The sequence below is a fragment of the Coccinella septempunctata genome, chromosome 2 (genome assembly GCF_907165205.1).
Source record: "Coccinella septempunctata chromosome 2, icCocSept1.1, whole genome shotgun sequence".
Taxonomy (NCBI): Eukaryota; Metazoa; Arthropoda; class Insecta; order Coleoptera; family Coccinellidae; genus Coccinella; species Coccinella septempunctata.
The window spans coordinates 50,483,038-50,501,825 of NC_058190.1; the positions used below are offsets into that span (position 1 = coordinate 50,483,038).

The following is an 18,788-nucleotide window of genomic DNA, read 5'->3' on the forward strand; positions in this document are numbered from 1 at the left end:
TATTCTGTCTGAAAATCAGGGTGTCCTATTACTATTTTAGGATATGGAGTGCATAGAATTTGTTTTGAATATTCTAGTAAACCAAACAGTTGATGATTCAATAGAGAATTGCACTCCAGAGAGCTCTTCGAAGTCAACTCGAAAATGAAATGTTGAAAAACAAAAACAAAAATTTTCTCCTAAACTGGGTCAGACATTTGAAATTTTGGTATGAAAATATAGGTTTTCGAACACGCCGAATTTATTACGAGCAATTTCGAAAGCATATCTCTCTTCGTTTAGATTTTCATCTCGGAAATGGCATTTTTAAAAAATTGCAATTTTCAATCTGCGATATCTCCTGTTATATTCGTCTGATCCAATTGGGATTTCCGATTTTATAATCAGCATTGCCAAGGCGTCCACCCAAGCATGAAAACTCGATTTGGAAAATCTCGATTTTTTGGGTCAAAAATGAGCAAGCGGTTAGACCCCCTAAAATGATCTATTTGCTACTCTGTTTGGAAATCAGGATGTTCTATTAGTGTCTTAGGATATGGAGTGCATAGAATTTGATTTGAAAATTCTAGAAAACCAAACAGTTGATGATTCGATAGAGAATTGCACTACAGAGAGCCCTTCAAAGTGAGATCGGAAATGAAAAATTTTTTTTTTCTCGTAAAAGGGTCAGATAGTTGAGAGTTTGGTATGAACATATAGATTTTCGAACACGCTGAATCTATTTCGAGTAATTTCGAAAGCCTATCTCCCTTTGCTTAGATATTCATGTCACATGCTTCTTGAATCCTTTTATGGGTTCTCCCCCAATATCTGAAACTATTTCCGACAACTAGCTAACACAGCAGCATTTCTTAATGAAATTCTCATATTATACTTCCTGTTTCCGATATTGCAAGGAACACCTTTAAAGCTGTGCAAGAAGAATGACATCCCCGAAATAATTCTTCAATTAATATCTGAAGTGAAGATTATATTGTTTTCTTTATTTTCGCTGAATCAATAGTTGGACTCCGCTTCATCCCTTCTCAATTTTTTTTATATATTTCTCCATTTCACCCAGATTTCGATGTAAACTTAAAATTAACACGTCTACCCCTTCTCGCAGTCGTGAATATGCGCGACCGTGAAAAAGTTGCGTATTTGCGAAGCGCTGCTCAGCAGACGTCGCGCGCGTCTTGCCTGAAAATCGGTTTCAGCTTTCAGTGATTCGCCCGCGTTTCCGCCATCTAGACGGACTAGGAAAAATGCACAGAGCAACAGGCGCGTGAAGCGATGTTGCGAGGCATCATATCCTATTGCGATTAAGATTTTCGTGAAAGATATCCGATTTCTGGACCAAGAGTGCTTCAGATTGGTCTTGAGCTGTCGTAGGAAAAAAATCAGTTAAGCACATCAAGATTCACTTGGGTGAGCATTCGTATACTTGTTGTGAAGAATCTTAGAAAACGTAAATTTTCTTAATTTTTCATTTTCACAAATACTCATTGTGACAGTTTGTAAATGTCATTCATATGTTATATTTTTTGTAGACAATCGAATTGCTGTGAACTACTCAAAAAGTATTGTTTTTGGATAATCGTCGCATCCGAACATACAAACGTCTATTGAAAAATTGAGCGAATTGAGAAAAACTTGAGTTAGATGTTTTAGAAAGTGTCATTCCGATTCTTGAAATACTATACTGCGAACCGAACACTTTGTTCAGAAAAAATGTTGAAAATTAATTAGGTACCATCTTCAGATTTATAATCACACAATTACCTTCTTAACAATTTTTTCACTATTTTTCAAAAACCCATAAATATAGTACCTTCTACTTCTATTACCTCTGTTTTATATACAGAGTGAGTAAAAAGTAACGCACAGAAGTCATATATCATATTTCAACATCTCCCTTTTTTAAATTATAATAATTTTCTATATATTATAAGTCGCGTACTTGGAATTAAAAATTAACCAGTAAGAACATTTTTCAAAAACTATAAAATACCGAGGATATGGATTTTGGGCATTATTTTCAACTGCTCTGTATTTTTCTGTAAGTGTAGCTCTTGAAAAAGACACTAGTGATTTTGAGTTCAAAATTTTTTCTATAGTATGTATATTATTTGGTAAGTTTAGTTATTATCACAGGCACTTATGTTTTTATTGATGACAGCGGGCGAATATACCAGGATATATTGAAAAATTCTTAGCCTACTATAGAACCAAACAAAATTTCAATATCAAAATATTTTATTACTCAACATATCCTCCTCTTAATTGGAAACATATATTACAGCGAACCTGCAACGTCTCTAGTCCTTTCAAGAAAAATGTTTCTTCTTGCTCTGCAAACCAGACCCCCCAACTTTTATAACCTCCTCGTTGGAAGGAAATTTACGACCTTTTAAACTTCTTTCAGTTGAGGAAAGCGATGGTAGTCGGATAGAGCCAAATCTGGTGAATAAGGGGGGTGTTCTAGTAATTCAAACCCTAAATCACGAATTTTTTGAATGGCAACATGAGATTTGTGTGCAGGGGTGTTGTCCTGCAAAAACAAAACACCTTTGGATAGCTTTCCGCGTCTTTTCCCTTTAATAGTAATCTCCGGTTATTGTTCTACCCTTATCCAAAAAATCAATCATGATTACACCATGGCAATCCCAAAAAACTGAAGCAAGGACTTTTCCAGCAGATTTTTGGACACGAAACTTCTTAGGTCTTCGAGAACCAGAGTGTCGCCATTCCATCGATTGTTCGGTCTACATCGTTTTCAAATCGAGCACAGATCGAACGCGATGCTTCTACCCTTGCACGCTTTTGGTCAACATTCACAATTTCGGTGGACATCTTTTTTTTTTGAACTTATTGCGTAACTCTGATTTACTTTTTTGACCTCAAACTTCACACTAACACTTTTAATGAGTTATTATTCGTTTCTATGGTAACGCAATATTTTTTTTATGCGTGGAACTGGTCTAGGCTAACTAGATATCAATACATCCTCGTAGTTAGCGAACAAAAAAAGTCTGTCTTCGTAAATAGTCGACTTTTTGCTAGGAAATGAGTAGATAGAGTTGAGGTCAACAAAAAACCAATTTTTTGATCTGTCTCGAAAGAAAATAGAACTTAATCTCTGACATTTCTGACAGTAAAAAATAGGTTCTTCTTATTCTACTGACTGAACTTACCTATTGACTTCAATTCAATAAATCGAGATCCATCTGGACATAAATTAAAGTGATTCGTTCACAGGATGACGATTTAGACGAAAAATCATCTCCGTTGAGGAAAAAAAGGAACAGGAAGAACGTCCCTAATAGGCTTTCGTTTTGTCTCCTTAGCAGCGAGAAAATAATTCTTGGTATAATGAAATAAGACGGGTGAGAGAATCTTAATGCACGTTTAACACTTCAGGTACGAACTTCTGACTATTAATTGGAATTGGAGTCAATTACGGATTTTAGAATCACTTGGAAACTTTTCGACTGCCGATTGTGCAAAAAATCTGTATTGGAGTTTCAGATAAACGTCGGGAACGTATCTTGTTGAATAATGCCGTAGAATTTCGGAGGGTTGAAGGTGAAATGGAAAAGTTTTGTCGGATTTGTGACGGAAAAGTTAACTGTCTATTTAACGAGAAGGTAAAATTATTCCGAGTGATGAAACGAATGTTTTTCTTTTTCCTTTATCCATGATGGATCATTCCTTAAACTTTCAAATGAAAAAATGGTATGGAAGAATTTACAGTACCGTAGATTCGCGTGACTTGGGACGATTGTTGAATTCAACTTATCATATTTCCAAAACAGTGACATATTTTTATCTGAGAAATAGGTTCGAATATGCTTTATGACTCAGACTATTGACTAGGATGTATACCATGCTTCAGAATTCAGATATAAATTTGAAAAAAATAAAATACACTTGTCCCAAGTTACCCACCGATTTGAGAGGCTTGGGACACAAGTTAATCTATTGATTTCTCAACTCTCAAATGAAATAGGTCACTTGGGACGGTGTGTAGTTTTCGAAAATTAGAATTTGGGATTGTATAGTTGAAATTCGGTAAAGAAATCAAATGATAAACCCCCATTACAGCGAAAGTAAATATATTGCAACTAAAATGTAAAAAAACCAAACAAAACAAGGGAACTTTGATTTCTTTCATTCTTTGGTGATTTCTTTGTGGAAATAACGTATGCGAAAAATCGGCATATTTCCTGCTGCCAATGAGCCGCTTGTATCTATTCGGCATTGTCCCAAGTCACCCTATGAAACAACAAAATAAATTACCTAATGAGATCCGTGTTGCCGTTTGATTTGTAAACAACCTTGTTTCATGACATATCTAATATCCCAATATCCCACGTATCCAGAAAAAAAAATTACACATGCACAAAGTGAAACACATGTACTGGACACTAGAAAGTATAAGGGCAATAAAAAACGCGCCTTTACTCTCCTGAATTTGTTAATTTTTCCTGTCAATTCAAACGCTTTGGTCACAGCAAACTCAATAGGAAATAATTGTTAAACTAACGGAAAAGACGCTACACAATCTTATAAGTTTGTTCCTTCACTCATAAATGGTATGAAACAAAAAAATCTGGTAGGGGGGTAATTGTCCCAAGTTGCAGGACTGTCAAAAGTAACCCGAATCTACCGGTAGATGAAGAAATGATATAAACGCATCTAAAAATCTCTTCTTTCGAAAATACTTATTCAAGATTTGATTCAAAAATCAGGAATGGTCCAAATGAAGCGCTTAATAAATTCAAAAAGGAATATGATAAAAACAACTTGAAATATCCAAATTTTTTCTTAAAGAACTTATGTATGACAGATATTCTAGATAACTCAACAAAAGCATTTGATCTTCTCAACATGCTTATTCATGTTATTTCGATTACTATTCATTATAAAATTTTCTGCGATAAATCATTTCACTGATTCATTGCTAATTGTAGACAATCTATCTGTATTGAACCAATTATCAGTCAAGAATTCTGAAGAAATATTCCAAAAACAATTTTTTTCCATTATTTGAGAACTTCGAGCAATTCATCCTCGCAAAAACAACTCATAGTGAAACCATTCTTCCAAAAAAAAACACGAAGATTCGTACGTAATAAGCCCAGACTCCAATAAACTTTTTTCTGGAGGTTCTGCCATTACTCCCCAAACAAAAACAAAATTGTGCGACCAGAACAACTTTAATGAGGGCGCGGTGGAAGATTTTAGGTGTTGTGCGTTCTCACTTTCATCAGTCTCAGGCACTTGATTCTCCACGTATACCGTATACCCCCTATTTTTATTACCCTGGGCATCATATTTAATGAACCTTTGGCTTCATTCGATTGTGCGGCATTATCTTATTTAATGATAGCCCCCAAACTATGTGGAATATCGAAATTATGTTGGTTAGAATATTGAGCAAAACAATTTTATTCTATAGATATGTTGGAACTTGGATATATGAAATTCATTATAAGTTCATCTGATGGGAATCTCAGTTTACGAGATTGTATTGTTCTGCACAAATTTTATCAATTAGAATTTACTCCAAAGTTTATCACGAGGAAACTTGAGGGATGAAAGATTTCATATGGGTGAAGCCAACAAAAAAGCCATCACAACCTACAATTCGACCCTGTTTACACCAAATTCTTTCCTACCAAATATTTTCGAGTGGAAAAATGAATCAAAATGAATTTCTGAGTAACTTTTCTTGTTAGTATTTGCCTGGAGTTCCGCGTAATCTCCATTCTAAACTAAATCTCGCTAATTCGTCGAGTAAAAAAAAATTATGTCACCTTAAAGTTCCTCAATGCCCCAAGAAAATTTCCATTTCGAAGTTGGATCTTCAATAAACGACAAGATTCTGATGCTGAAACCTCGAAAAGAACTCCTTGAAGTTCGGAATGTTATTAAGGTAATCTTCGGAGATCGTTTTGTTCTTTTTAGTTGCGTCTTGTTTTGCTTCTAGGGAAATTGCTAATATCGATTTCATGCGATGCCTTCACCTGAGAGATTCCAAATGATGAGAAAGTTTATTTTTCGAATATAGAGATGCTTAATCGTATCATTATTCCGCGAATTCTTAACTTCACCGAAGAAAATGGAACTCCTAAGTGGAATCTGAGTAAAATCGAAAATAGAATTGACAAACTCGTTTCTTTGATGATGTTTTTTCAATGAGTCGGAGAACATGGACACTCTACAAATCATACAACAGTAAACAAAACATTAAATATTGCCATATTCATAAATTAATCAACTGTTCTCAGAGATACGTGGAAGTAGAGTAAATATTTTAATTTTATGAGCAATTTTTCTAATTTTAGGGTGATAGGAAGTGAAATGAACGGATATTTTCGATGGATTTAGGAGTTCTTTACAGCAGACAAACAATTGGGCTTCACTGCTTCAATGAGAAAAATTAATGAAATCTCTTTCTTTGACGATATACAATATATACTTTGACTCGTACAAATATTTTAACAGCAGATGTTCTAGGTCAAAAAAAAAGAGTTATAGCCATTTTAAGTTCTCATAATGAGCTGTGCCACCCCTCATAGAAAAACTATATTCCGAGATTCATTTCATTCGATAAAACCGTTTGTGAGATAGAACTACAATAACATTTTTTATGGGTATTCAACAGCCTGTATCTTTCAAACCAAGCCGATTCGGAAAAAATGGCGAAGGAAAAAATTGTTTCTTTTGACCTCAAAAATATACTGTTGAAATATTTTTACGAGTCCAAGACTCGCCCTGTATAATATGGATTTTCGCAGTACCTTTAAAGATTTTATAATCGATTTCTCAAATAATCCTGACGTAGGAGCAGAATTTCTATTGATGGAACCTGACAGAAATCTTTCATCCCCTCCAAATTTCATCCGAAAACGCACAATTCAGTTAGGTTGGGAGTTCCCAATTAGGCCCTCCACATTTTCACTTTTTTGCAACCCCACACTGCGGTTGCCTAATCGAGTTTCAACAAAATTCTTACCAAATTGCCCTGTTTAAATGAGAATCGATGCTCCAGGAGCTGGTGAAGCCTCTCATTCACGAGTTTACCCCGCGTGTGTATGATAAATTGGGATAAATTAGATTTATCGCAGAGTACCGAGGAAAAATGAGCCGAAAGGATAACCTTTGATACTTTGCGGATTCCGCACGAAATTTCAAATTCGTTTTTGCTATATATCTCGGCTTCCTTCGTGATATTCATTTATCGTTGGACGGAAGAAAGAACCCTCTCCATTTTCCTTCGAGGTTTTTCTATGACAGAACGTACGAGAATTCGTTCCTCGCATGACGATATGGGATTGAATCGTTTGTCATGACGAATATTTTATTACAGGCGGTGCATCGAATTTATATAAGTTTTCAGGAGCGCTCAGGCAAGAACACCACAATTTCTACGATAAATACGACAAAACTACATCCCAAATTTCAAATATTTCATTCGAATCTAACAGTGCCTTGACCTGCTAGATCTCCTGACTTGATTCCTGTGGAGAGCAAAATTACTCCTGCAAAAAATTCAGACTGTGTGTGACGAAATTCGGAATGAGCCTAGGTTGATAGGGAACAATAAATAATACTAAGAGCATAGCTCAAAATGACTTAGAATGGATGGCCCTTCAAATATCTGCTAAATCGGTAAATTAGTTCAGGAGATGTTGTTGGGTTTTAATTTCCCTTCAGATTAAAAAATATTGAATTCTATACTCCATCAACTTTTATTTTAGCACTCGGTTGGCCATGGAAATTTGACACATTTCACTCTGTATAGTACGAAATTGTGGGGTTATGAAGCTTGTCAAAACATTTTTGGATTTTAAATCAACGCTATGTTGCCGTTCTACGTAAAAGTTTCTGTTATTACGTATTTTATCACAATGTCGAATTTCTTCGGAAAATCTATGACGAACATAATTGAAGTTTATACAAACTGATTGAAGGCATACCAAATCCAGTTATTTGCATGGAAAATACAAGAGATCAGTGTAATATCATAATATGCACTAACTTGAGGAGAGTTAATGTTCGTTATCTTCTTTGGCTAAAGTTTGAATACGTTACATCAGTTGTAGTTTTCAAAAATATTAACCCGGAGATGAAATGCATATGATGCAGTGGTTGGGAATGGGTATCTCCGGAAGGAATTAACAGATAATTACAAGAATGTTGAATTCTTCAACAAAAATCATCTTACATCAATATAAGTAAAAGGAATTAAAGGAAGTTTTAATCAAAATGAACTTCACCTTTGAACAAAAATTTCTCATGAATAAACAATTAGCAGGACAACTGACGCGTATTTGTGGCTGTTCATCTTAATGCATTGATATAATAATTAGGTATTTATTGGTACCTTGAGACAATTACAATGTATAGGACAAGTCAAATGAAAAATAGAAAAATCAATTTTCGGGAACTTATTCTACGATGACATTCATCGAAAATCCTGTAGTAAACTTTTCGCATTAATTCACTCAAACATTCTCAAATGCCACCACTTTTTTGGGTCTCCCAATTGAAGGAAATTCTTTGTCATCTTTTTCATTCACAATCTTTCTGATTGTGGAAATATTCAGCTGAAATATAATTCTTTTAGATTCAGATCAAACAAAATATAATTTTTTTTTCATTGAATATGTTCGCTTCCGTCTGACATATTGTGGATTATAGAATATCAGGGCAATCAGGGTATAACAATTTGAATGAGCGGACCTGAATTCTAAATAGCACTTCCTGAAACCCTGTCTCTTTTTTCAATCACTTTCGGCATTTTCGTAATAAAAATTGATATTAGTTGTGGCAACGGCGTTATCACATTAACGACTTTTCATGAGTGCCAACCTTACTCTGTTCTAGTTACAAAAACTATTTCATGACCAACCGACTACTAAAATAAATGTGAATGGAGTAAAGTACTCATAAATACTTGCATATGGTATTTTATGATCTCCTTACTTCCATGAAAATGTTTTCCATCTTATTCCTGACACTCTGTACTTAATATCTTTTACCTTGATTTCTCGGGTATTTTCAGCACAATTCAATTCAACAATACATATCTCCTGCCAGAAATATGTAGCTAACAGTCACCTACACGCCTGCATTTTCTCCACTTGAAAAACGCATTCGTCACTTGAAATAGCCCAATTCTGTTTATTCACGATCCTATATAAACATCAACTTCTCGCAATTCAGCGGAATGATTTTCAGGTTGGTAGTTGTATACTTTTCATACGGTAGGTAATATTTCCATATCCACTGAATTTATGGGTTTACATAATTCTCCTCGAGCAAAATCCGCTCGAAAATACGTTGGGAAAATACCGCCCCATTTTTTTACCTTGCAAGAATTTCGTTTAGCCATCGAATTATGATCCTAAATATTCGGTATCGTGGAACGCCAATTTCAATCTGAAGCTCAAATTAAATTACGGGGTGAAAAATCAATCCTTATTGTCGCTTCTTTTCTTTCGCAAATAGCTCACGATTTTGAAAATCAAATTGGAACTCGACCCACTAGTATAGTATTCGGAATATTCGTTTAATGATCCCTAATACGGATACTGAGATGGAGGACCCTCCTCTTCAATGTACCTATAGTAATGATAAAGCGATAAGATCTGTACCATTCATTTTATTTCATAACTGATCTGGGGGTGGATGTTGAGTCTCTCTCGCATTAATTAGTGTCACTCGCACAGTTCGTAATTTTCGAGATGTGCATGTCAGTTTGGATAACTTTAAGTAATTAGTGAATGCTCTGAAGGAGGGTCATCCCAAAATTTACCTTTGATTCTGATTCTCTTATTACCAGTAAATCGTATAAGTGAATATAGACCCACGATAATAAACCTCTAGTGTACCTGATAGAACGGACAGTCCACAAACCATTTCCAGTAATGCATAGCTGAATAATTAAATATTCTCTTTGACCGAATCAACAAATGTAATACGATCTATTTACAAATCGACCTAATTGTCTCGATGATGGCTTTTAACCTCCCAGTTCTTTCACTCTATCCAAATTTATAGAGCAATATAGTCATCGAAAAGCTTAACATTAGGGCATACATATTAGATGTGGTATAGGAGAAACTAGTGTTTTTTTTGACCTCAAGAATCTACGGTTGATTAATTCGTACGTGTCAAAATCTTGTATTGATAAATGTATATTTTTGGCTTTCGCAAAGGCAAGAATGTTGTCTATGATAGAGCCTTAATTATACTCTATAATGTCGCTTATCGCTTCAAAACAACCTTCTTTTTTCATTAAAATGTAAACCTAATTCGATTTAATTATACCAATTATAGATCAAGAACGGCTGAAGATATTTTCATTATTTTGAATTTGTTGGATGCGTCTTCGCCAGGAATATGAGAATTTCTGACCAGAATATTTGACTTTTGAAAGCATGTATTTACCCACCTTATCTACAGTCTGTACGCAACAATATAGGGTGCACTATCCCTTCAGACATAAATGAACGTTTCAAACAAAACTTAATGGGTCCGAAAGGTCATCCTGCGTATTGAAATTAATATTAGAGTTGGACGGGATACTGCGAAATACAGATATTATGAAAGTTTCCTTATTGTCAACGGAATTACTTACAGGTAACTGTAACTAGACGAGGCATACTGCTTTATGATCACCAATATTGCTGCAATACATTCAGCAAACTGTACCAACAGACAGTTCCTGGTACACACGTTAAAGGATTATCCACTCGGTCATGCAAACATCTAAAGCTCACCTAAATGAGCCTTCATACCTACACAGAAAAGACATTGGGTTTGCCCCAATGATGATTATGACGTCAATAACATTCCGTTTTCCATGTCAGGTAGCAAAGGGAAGTGAATATTTCATCTGATAAATTGCTCCACCTGTCAGATGTACTTGCAAGCAAATATTTGTCGTGGTGTTATAAGGATTAAAAAGTGTAATCTTCTGAAGTCACTGGTATTTCCTTCTGTTCCATGCCGTTGACTAGAAATATTATTCAAACTGTTGAAATTTGTGCATAAAAAACAAATGATATTGTGATTTCATTTAGGTTAAATTAGTTAAAGTTGAAGTATCCTTTCTATAAACTTATACAAACGTTGATGCACCTCAGCAGCAGATTTTTTCAAATCAAATCGGTTAATTGAGTTATATACCTCAGATTTTTTTTAAATTGAAGCAATGGACCGAAAGTTCATTCGAAAAAAGAGTTGAATAACCCCCTGTAGTCCAATGAACCTAAATATTCACCCATGTGAAGGCTGCCCCTTCACATGGAACTTTGAATAACGAAGCATTAACTCGATACCGAATTCCGATTTTGTTTATCGTACATTTGACATATAATATGAGGAAATACATCGCCATTGCGATTATTCAAAGCACTTTTCAATATTTTCCAACAAATTTTCCCATTATTTGGCTGGATTTCGGAGCAAAATGGAGTCAACTTTGTAAAAGGACACTTTCATCCTCACCGTTTGTGTTTTCGGCTCCCAGAATGGCTCAATCTCTGGGCATAAAGTGCTGTTTGACGATTTGTTAGTGGGAGTTTCATCAAGCGAATAGTGGAAATTTCTTCACAACAGTAGGTACGATAATGAAAATTTCCGAGCATTCAATCTAACTCAATCCTTCCCTGATAACCCTCACTTGGATATATTCCAGTCAAAGAGTTTAATCCTTGATTCAATCTTTTTAGACTTAGGCGAAGAATTTGAGAACACTGAGGATTGGTTGGTTTTTACCCTTGAGACTCAGAATGTTCCACCTGAATTTGTGAAAATTACAAGGAGATGATTCTCCGCGTATCGCAGTGAATCCAGAAATGTGTGGACTTATGTTGAATCAACAATCATGAAGTCAGAATTCGCATATTCAAATTCCAGGTCCAATATGTACCTACGGCACTGGGCCCAACTTTTGTGATTGCTCAATCTCCACCCGTGGAAATCCTACAGATCCAATGAGTCGAGGTTTAAGGCGAAGTTGTTCGTGCAGAGACAAATCAACAAGCCAACCTCTCAACATTTCGCCAAAGAGACTTACAACTTAATTTGTTGAACTCCATTGTTCAGTTGGAATAGACAAAGGGTCAGAGTGAAGATTGGAAAGAAGTTGGGAATTAATTTTATTATGGGCGAAAATCGTTGAGAGGATTCCTCCGTTTTCCATCAGTTTTCGATTTGTATTTATGGGTGAAATCAATCAGTTTAGGCACCACGATTTCGAAGAATTATTTTCAGCTTCAGAACTTCAGAATGTAATTAAAATATTTCTTCCTCTCGAAAAACTAGTCGACAAGAAATAGGAAACAATTCTCTTGTAGTGGCCAGGACTTTGTGGTAGGACGAATATTTGGAAATGGAAATGTAGAGGTTGAATCGATTATTCGAACTAGAGGGCGAACTCAATTTGAATTGTAGATTTTAAATCGAATTTGAATGAAACATGTTCTTCAATGGGTTATTTGCAGAATCTGTCAGTAAGTATACAACTTCGAGTATTCTTATTCTCAGGAAAACAGTGGTTCAAATATAGTAAACAAACCAAGAACACATATAGAGGGAGAGTCTTTGACTTATATTATAAAACAGAATATTCCTGATTACCTTTGATGAAAACATTTTTTCTCTTCACCATTTTCTTCCTACTCTGTTTAAACGATCAATGCACAAAATATAGTTGTGTAGTGTCATGAATCAAGAATCGACAGTTTACTTTCTCTCAAGAAATACGGATTATTGTATTTTCTATCGAGCATGTTTTTTCCTTAATCAATCATAGATAATAGTTGGATTTTGGATTGGAAAGAACCAAGAATCATATCCTCCCAAAAATGGATGAATCTATCTATGGTACTTCAGCATACAAGAATAAAAATCTCAATCATTATAAAACTTTTATCACCACATCAAACCTTCGGAAACGAGGCTATCGATGACATGTATTATTATGTTTTCTGCAATTCCCCCACAGCTCCTTTCGTGGTTCATCGAACTATCCTGACTGAAACTGATTCAATCCCTCTGTCATAAGTGATGAAAATATCACAATGTTGAGGATGTTGAGTCAAACTCGAAAATAAATTTTCCAATAATCCGTTTAAAATTCAAGGGATATTTTTTTGTGTGTCTACATCAGCCATCCAAGTATGAAACCTCTCTCCTTATTGAAGAAGAATTATTGATTGGTCTCTCAATAAGTGGTTCTAATCCAGTACATTTTTTTTTAATATCAGGCGAGCCCTAACGTTATCGGTTGTCAAATATTTGGTAACTGGAAAATGCTTGATTTTCACTTGTTCATCGATGAATATTAATTCTATCGAGATGAGATTTAAGGATAGAGGATGATCTCAATCCAAGTGTAGACGATGTTCGAAAAAATTATTTTATTATTACTTCAAAGGGGAGATACAACTCATGGGGGAGATTTTCAGAATTAATCCAAAAGTTTGTCAAGAATATTATAGATGATGAATGCATGATACATTTCAATCAATAGAGAAGAAATGTATGGGCAATTTACGTTCTTCAGTTATAGAAATAATACAGATTGAGCCTAAAAAAAAAAAGCTTCAAAAACAGTAGAAGAATATTTCAGTGCATCTTAGTACCGATTAGAAAAATATCGAAGAATTGATTGTTTTCTTTAGAAGTCTTATAAACTTCTTCATCCTTTTGAAACTATTCTTGTGATGGTTGTTTTTTTCCAGTATAAGGGTGGCGTCTGACAACGCCTAGAAGCTGTGGTAGTTAAGCTGAATTATAAAGGCATTTGTTCCCAACTCCGAAGATGATTTACAGATGCACGCACTGATTGTGTGCCAGTTTTATTTTTTTATCTTGGAGTGCAACTGATGGGTCTGAATTATTGGAAAAAAGTTCATCAAAATATTATATCATAACCATATTATCCAGTCTATATGATTAGCAATATATCATGATTGTGCCAGTTTATATATCCGCTAATCCTTGAGAGTCATACAAATATAATCAGGTGTGTTTAAACAACTCGAACAAATATAATAAAAAGCAGCAAGTTCATACGCCATCATCAATAAAGTTAATTACTAGTCGTCAGAGTAAGGTGACGAAACAAAACAAAGACATAAAAGTTGGCTCGTTTCCCAAGGAAGAAGAATTCAAGGACAAAGAAATGATGGGTTGTGAAAAAGCAGCGGACATAAGTTATGTCAGCAACAGTTGGTCACTGTTTGTTCATCTCCTCTATCCGTTTTTCAAATCAATCTCTTATCGGGATTTTTCTATTGCTACATTCTCCAAGTGAAAAGCGTCCAATCCATCTGCGCTTTGTGGTGCTACAATTTCAATCAACGATAAGAAGAGGGCTCCTTAGAGAAGAGTGATCGAAGAAAAGCATTATTCGCAGGCGAGTCCTTGAGTTTGTCGTTACCATCTTGATGCTTGATGTCTATCATCCAATTTTGGTGGATGGGTCCTCCAGCTTTGTTTCAGGTTGAAATTTCATTTTCAGAATCAGTTCAATTCTGATTATTTTAGAGGACAATGTGGAAACATATTTCGATTCTAGCTCGATGAAGATTCGGTTACAATTTCAATTAGTGACCTATCGAATCATTAAATCTCTTATGGTATAGACCACAATGAAACAATTGAGTTAGAACTTTGATATGGTCATACTCCTATTGCTCCATATTTATCTTTCTTGTTCAGAGTGGTGTTGAGAAGTATAAACTGACAAAAAGACAGCAGGGCTGAAAAATGACTTTGGAAATAGCTATAGTATATAACATTACTAGCAAGGTAAGAGGGTTTTTACTGGCGAATGGAGGATATAACTGACGAGCCGCAGCCGAGTCAGTTACCTCCTTGAGCCAGTAAAACCCGTTACTTTGCGTGTATTGTTTTATATTTTATTTGTTTCTCATTTGTAAAAAGGTTAGATAAATTCCAAAAAAATCTCAATAATTTGTCGCAAGTGTCGTAAGCTATGGAAGCGTTGCCATGAACGTGTCTGTTTATTTTTCTTCACATTTGTTGTGGCGAAAGAGAAAATGAATATACCAAAAGAAATTATTTAGGCAGCCAGCAGTGAAGCTTCAAGTTTATTACCTGCAAAATCAGCATCAAGGTACGAGCGAGAATACGACGACTTCAAAAAGTGGCAAAACAAAAATAGTGTGATTGGGGTAACTGAAGATGTTTTGTTGGTCTACTTGAATCAACTATCAGCTAGATTCAGCCCTAATACTTTATGGGCAAAATGGTCTATGCTGAAAAGCTGCTTGGAAATGAAAGAAAATGCCCCTGTTCGCAGGTTTGTTTTCCTCAAAAAATTTATTGAAAAATATGACGTTTAGTTGTCATTTGCAGATTTCAAAAGGTAATAGCGTTTCTGAAACGAAAAAATGGGCGTTATACGCCAAAAAAGACCAAGGTATTAAGTAAAGAAGAGGCTGAACAATTTCTTTTACATGCTCCTGATGACCAGTGGTTGCTGGCGAAAATTGTCGATGTGACGAAATTCTCTCCTTAAACATGAATGATGCAGAAGATATGGGAGAATACGTTATTGTGACATTGCGGCAAACAAAAAATTTAACAATAAGAAGATTCACCATAATCGATGATGGCTGCAGCTTCAAGCCCTGCATGTTATACAGAAAATATGTAAATCTTCGGCCTCCTGGAACAGAAAGCCTAAGATTTTTTTGACATACCGACATGGAAAGTGCATTTCCCTTAATGCTGGCCAGCACACTATTGGTGGTGTCCCAAAGCAAATAGCGAAATATTTAGGTTTAAAAGACCCAGAGTTATACACCGGCCACTCTTTTCGCAGAACTGGAGCCACTATGGTTGCGGATTCGGGTGGAGATATTTTAGCACTAAAGCGTGCAGGAGGGTGGAAGAGCACCGAAATTGCGAGTCAACAGATGGTTCATCATCATCAGTATCAACTCTTTCATCATCAAAAATCTGTGTTACTGGAAATAACAATTTTACCATGATTTTCAACATATATGACGATAAAACAAAATTTTCTAATGTAAATAATACTACTAACTTGTAAAAATTTTGCAAGTTAACTGTCAGTTTTAACAAGTTAGTGACTTGATGAAATAAACTTTCTTGATTAATATTGTGTTTTTGGAAACTGACGTTCACAAATGAGAAACAAATAAAATTCATAATGCGCCTTTCGATAACAGAAGTATCATTATACTTTTTCCAACTATAGAGATGCTCCACAAAGAATTATCGATCAGATGCGAAGACATAAATTATCTAACTTTCCCAATTCAACAACGTCAAAAACACACCCTTAATGACGTACAGAACAAAGGCAACCATCAATCCCGAGAAATATATTTCAGGAAAAACAACTTCGTTTTCACTTCCCCTATTGAATTTCGATGAATATCTTTCCATAGAAAAGTTCAGACTTTCGACTTCCGAAAACTGGGATGATTCTATGAGACTTTGGTAGATGAATGGCTGAAATATACGTGAGATCTGAGAATTTATGGGAACAAAATAGGAAGTTATCCTTCAGAATATCGTTTCAGGTGGTGTTGTTTGTATTTTTCGCTCAAGCTACATTTATTTATCTTGGAAAATAGTCATATGAATAGTTGAGGAAAAATTCAAAGAGAAACTCCTTGCGTGGGTCTTTCATATAATTTTTTTTATTTCGAACAGTCTCTGTTCAGACACGGCTCCATTAAGATGACACCTGAAAAGCAATTTTTAATTTTTTTCTCAGAAACCAGAAAACCGATAGAAATTAAATTGAGTAGATATTCTATGGGAGCCATTAGGCAAAAAAAATTTGGTGTTGTTCCCCTATGATTGCGAAGGGTACCTAGTAAAAGCCACCCCTAAAATTTATATCATTTATCTCTGCCTTATTTGTTGATTAATTGAACAATGGATGTATTTGTCCATAGACTCAATCTCGAGTTATGAAATTTACGAATATTCCATGCGGAAAATTCGTATGAAATATGGGAACTGTGGAAAGTGTAATGGGCATTATGATAGAACAAACATCATGAGCAAATGTTTGGATAAATCGACACTTAAAGTAAATGGTGTGTATTTCGACTTCCTCTTGGCGTAGGTACACCGTGAATTTAGTCGGTTAACGTTAACATGGTTTCAAACAAGGAGAAATATTTTAGGTTTAGTCCTAACGCGTCATTTAAACTACCAGTGGCGTAGGAATATAGACCGCTGGATTCAACATAGAACCTGATGGAACTGATTAAATTTTGTCTCCAATTTTTCAATATCTGACTCCTTATGAGTTATTTCCACGTTATCTGATTTTAATCTGTCTGTTATGCTGAATAAAATTAACTTCACCAATCAACTTATTGTGGATTAACAGAAAAATCTCATTTGTTTCCCAATCTCGAAACACCTCCAGTTGTTTCAGAAAGAAAGAAAGGTTGCCTTTTGCTCAATCAACGTCGTTTCCAAAGAGTTGATAATGGTGGACCAAATTCCGCAACTCTAATTCAGAAATACCTACAGCTCTTTGCTGAAGATGGCTTCTCAGTAGAAGCCCCTTTCCCGAACAAATAAAAGTTGGATAAACCATTTACTTAGACACCACATTGATACGCCACTGCCAGCACGCAACATCCCTGCTTTCTCACATAATAAAGACACCTGAACTTCTGCAATATCCATTTCACCATCTCGAAACTCCGCACTTCATGAGCATAATTGTATATGTGTGAATTTTATGACGAAAGGATCATATGTAACCTTCAATTTTCAACGTCGCAGGGTTTAATACGATAAAGGATAATGAACTTCGACGTCATACGTGAACGTAATTTCCTTTGAAATTGCTCAGAAAGCAATAGAAGGAAAATCTTGGTGTTTAGATATTAATCTTGTCATTTTAACGGTCTTTCTTTCCGCCAACTTGGAAAGCTTCCCCCTCACTTTGGTCTCACATGACATGAATTGAGAAGGTTCAACTGGACAGATTTCATGCCCAATAAATATTGATAAATATTATATGAAAGGATCATATCGATTTGCTGCCAAAGAAACTGGGATAATATTTCAATACTCCCGTATATTTTCATGGTCCATTTTTAGATCGAAATGGAAATATCTCGCAATTGAACATTGCTCGATTGATCAAAAGAGTTCGATAAAGCAAGTTTTTCGAAGTACAAGCTCCCGAGTTAGATTTTAAAGAATCTGGTAGTGTATTTCCCTGAAAAACTTTTTCTTCGGGTACTTGACATGTTTCAATATTTCCAATCTGGGAAATGAGTAGTGGTAACAACTAAGCGGAAAGTTTCGGTCAGATGATGAACTGTTTTTAATCCTCGTGGAAACTTTCAATAATCCCCATTGGGAATAGGTACATGAATGACCGGAAAAACAATATTCCGGAAAGTTATTATCAAAACTAAACATCATCTAATACAGAACAAAAATGGGCCGACAATGAAGGATTATAATCTTTCCACCTATTCACATGTCCTTTGAATTAATAGCAATAACGAAGCCTCTATGCGGGTTCTCTATTGTTATTATTAATATTAATTAGGACACTGTCATATACCAGCGGAGATGTTGGCTTCTATCCTGTCTTTACCCATCTCTCTTTGTCGATAATCGATAAAAGCCAATGCCTCAAATGCATAATTCAAAATGCCTAGAGGTCCTCATCTCAGAAAGCACAAAATTGACAATATTTATCGTTAAGGCGGAAATTCCGACACGCCTTATGGTCCAGAAAAATATTG

At 35.2% G+C, this 18,788-nt stretch overlaps 1 protein-coding gene across 1 annotated transcript in view; it reads left to right on the forward strand.

Annotated features, from left to right (window-relative positions):
- The first annotated feature begins 1,173 nt into the window (after positions 1-1,173).
- LOC123307904 (neuropeptide FF receptor 2-like) overlaps positions 1,174-18,788 on the forward strand; it is a 56,621-nt gene continuing 39,006 nt past the window's right edge. The window contains exon 1 of the mRNA XM_044890387.1: positions 1,174-1,407. The gene's annotated coding sequence lies outside the window, so the exon portion shown is untranslated. The remainder of the gene's footprint in view (positions 1,408-18,788) is intronic.